Source organism: Lepisma saccharinum, unplaced genomic scaffold (genome assembly GCF_977018435.1).
Source record: "Lepisma saccharinum unplaced genomic scaffold, izLepSacc3.1 HAP1_SCAFFOLD_198, whole genome shotgun sequence".
In the NCBI taxonomy this organism is placed as follows: Eukaryota; Metazoa; Arthropoda; class Insecta; order Zygentoma; family Lepismatidae; genus Lepisma; species Lepisma saccharinum.
The window spans coordinates 50,235-53,850 of record NW_028142988.1 but is presented as its reverse complement, the minus strand read 5'-3'; positions in this window follow the sequence as shown (position 1 = coordinate 53,850).

Genomic DNA, 3,616 nt, shown 5'->3' with positions numbered 1-3,616 from the left:
CCTCCCATCTGAAAATTTGAAAATTCCTAAAAAATCCGTCCAAAATCTTGATGACCCCAATCTCTTGTTTTGTACGTTTTTTCCACGTGTCTTGACATCCAATGTATCCCTGCAAAGTTTGGTGAAGATCTGAGTATGTAGTTTTTGATCTTATCTGGAACCTCCTATCTGAAAATTTGAAAATTCTTAAAAAATTCGTCCAAAATCTTGATGTCTCCAATCTCTTGTTTTGTACGTTTTTTCCACGTGTCTTGATATCCAATGTATCCCTGCAAAGTTTGGAGAAGATCTGAGTATGTCGTTTTTGACCTTATCTGGAACATCCTTTCTGAAAATTTGAAAATTGTTAAAAAATTCGTCCAAAATCTTGATGTCTCCTATCTCTTGTTTTGTACGTTTTTTCCACGTGTCTTGACATCCAATGTATCCCTGCAAAGTTTGGGGAAGATCTGAGTATGTAGTTTTTGACCTTATCTGGAACCTCCCATCTGAAAATTTGAAAATTCTTAAAAAATTCGACCAATATCTTGATGTCTCCAATCTCTTGTTTTGTACGTATTTTCCACGTGTCTTGACACATAATGTATCCATGCAAAGTTTGGTGAAGATCTGAGTATGTAGTTTTTGACCTTATATGGAACCTCCTATCTGAAAATTTAAAAATTCTTAAAAAATTCGTCCAAAATCTTGATGTCTCCAATCTCTTGTTTTGTACGTTTTTTCCACGTGTCTTGACATCGAATGTATCCCTGCAAAGTTTGGTGAAGATCTGAGTATGTAGTTTTTGACCTTATCTGGAACCTCCCATCTGAAAATTTGAAAATTCCTAAAAAATCCGTCCAAAATCTTGATGACCCCAATCTCTTGTTTTGTACGTTTTTTCCACGTGTCTTGACATTCAATGTATCCCTGCAAAGTTTGGTGAAGATCTGAGTATGTAGTTTTTGACCTTATATGGAACATCCTTTCTGAAAATTTGAAAATTCTTAAAAAATTCGTCCAAAATCTTGATGACCCCAATCTCTTGTTTTGTACGTTTTTTCCACGTGTCTTGACATCCAATGTATCCCTGCAAAGTTTGGTGAAGATCTGAGTTTGTAGTTTTTGACCTTATATGGAACCTCCTTTCTGAAAATTTGAGAATTCTTAAAAAATTCGTCCAAAATCTTGATGTCTCCAATCTCTTGTTTTGTACGTTTTTTCCACGTGTATTGACATACAATGTATCCATGCAAAGTTTGGTGAAGATCTGAGTATGTCGTTTTTGACCTTATCTGGAACCTCCCATCTGAAAATTTGAAAATTCTTAAAAAATTCGTCGAAAATCTTGATGTCTCCAATCTCTTGTTTTGTACGTTTTTTCCACGTGTCTTGACATGCAAAGTATCCCTGCAACGTTTGGTGAAGATCTGAGTATGTAGTTTTTGACCTTATCTGGAACCTCCTATCTGAAAATTTGAAAATTCTTCAAAAATTCGTCCAAAATTTGATGTCTCCAATCTCATGTTTTGTACGTTTTTTCCACGTGTCTTGACATCCAATGTATCCCTGCAAAGTTTGGTGAAGATCTGAGTATGTCGTTTTTGACCTTATCTGGAACATCCTTTCTGAAAATTTGAAAATTCTTAAAAAATTCGTCCAAAATCTTGATGTCTCCAATCTCTTGTTTTGTACGTTTTTTCCACGTGTCTTGACATGCAAAGTATCCCTGCAACGTTTGGTGAAGATCTGAGTATGTAGTTTTTGACCTTATCTGGAACCTCCTATCTGAAAATTTGAAAATTCTTCAAAAATTCGTCGAAAATCTTGATGTCTCCAATCTCTTGTTTTGTACGTTTTTTCCACGTGTCTTGACATCCAATGTATCCCTGCAAAGTTTGGTGAAGATCTGAGTATGTAGTTTTTGACCTTATCTGGAACCTCCCATCTGAAAATTTGAAAATTCTTAAAAAATTCGACCAAAATCTTGATGTCTCCAATCTTTTGTTTTGTACGTTTTTTCCACGTGTCTTGACACATAATGTATCCATGCAAAGTTTGGTGAAGATCTGAGTATGTAGTTTTTGACCTTATATGGAACCTCCTATCTGAAAATTTGAAAATTCTTAAAAAATTCGTCCAAAATCTTGATGTCTCCAATCTCTTGTTTTGTACGTTTTTTCCACGTGTCTTGACATCCAATGTATCCCTGCAAAGTTTGGTGAAGATCTGAGTATGTAGTTTTTGACCTTATCTGGAACCTCCCATCTGAAAATTTGAAAATTCCTAAAAAATCCGTGCAAAATCTTGATGACCCCAATCTCTTGTTTTGTACGTTTTTTCCACGTGTCTTGACATCCAATGTATCCATGCAAAGTTTGGTGAAGATCTGAGTATGTCGTTTTTGACCTTATCTGGAACCTCCCATCTGAAAATTTGAAAATTCTTAAAAAATTCGTCGAAAATCTTGATGTCTCCAATCTCTTGTTTTGTACGTTTTTTCCACGTGTCTTGACATGCAAAGTATCCCTGCAACGTTTGGTGAAGATCTGAGTATGTAGTTTTTGACCTTATCTGGAACCTCCTATCTGAAAATTTGAAAATTCTTCAAAAATTCGTCGAAAATCTTGATGTCTCCAATCTCTTGTTTTGTACGTTTTTTCCACGTGTCTTGACATCCAATGTATCCCTGCAATGTTTGGTGGAGATCTGAGTATGTAGTTTTTGACCTTATCTGGGACCTCCTATCAGAAAATTTGAAAATTCTTCAAAAATTCGTCCAAAATCTTGATGTCTCCAATCTCTTGTTTTGTACGTTTTTTCCACGTGTCTCGACCTCCAATGTATCCCTGCAAAGTTTGGTGAAGATCTGAGTATGTCGTTTTTGACCTTATCTGGAACATCCTTTCTGAAAATTTGAAAATTCTTAAAAAATTCGTCGAAAATCTTGATGTCTCCAATCTCTTGTTTTGTACGTTTTTTCCACGTGTCTTGACATCCAATGTATCCCTGAAAAGTTTGGTGAAGATCTGAGTATGTAGTTTTTGACCTTATATGGAACCTCCTTTCTGAAAATTTGAAAATTCTCAAAAAATTCGTCCATAATCTTGATGTCTCCAATCTCTTGTTTTGTACGTTTTTTCCACGTGTCTTGACATCCAATGTATCCCTGCAAAGTTTGGTGAAGATCTGAGTATGTAGTTTTTGACCTTATATGGAACCTCCTATCTGAAAATTTGAAAATTCTTAAAAAATTCGTCCAAAATCTTGATGTCTCCAATCTCTTGTTTTGTACGTTTTTTCCACGTGTCTTGATATCCAATGTATCCCTGCAAAGTTTGGTGAAGATCTGAGTATGTTGTTTTTGACCTTATCTGGAACATCCTTTCTGAAAATTTGAAAATTGTTAAAAAATTCGTCCAAAATCTTGATGTCTCCTATCTCTTGTTTTGTACGTTTTTTCCACGTGTCTTGACATCCAATGTATCCCTGCAAAGTTTGGTGAAGATCTGAGTATGTAGTTTTTGACCTTATCTGGAACCTCCCATCTGAAAATTTGAAAATTCTTAAAAAATTCGACCAATATCTTGATGTCTCCAATCTCTTGTTTTGTACGTTTTTTCCACGTGTCTTGACA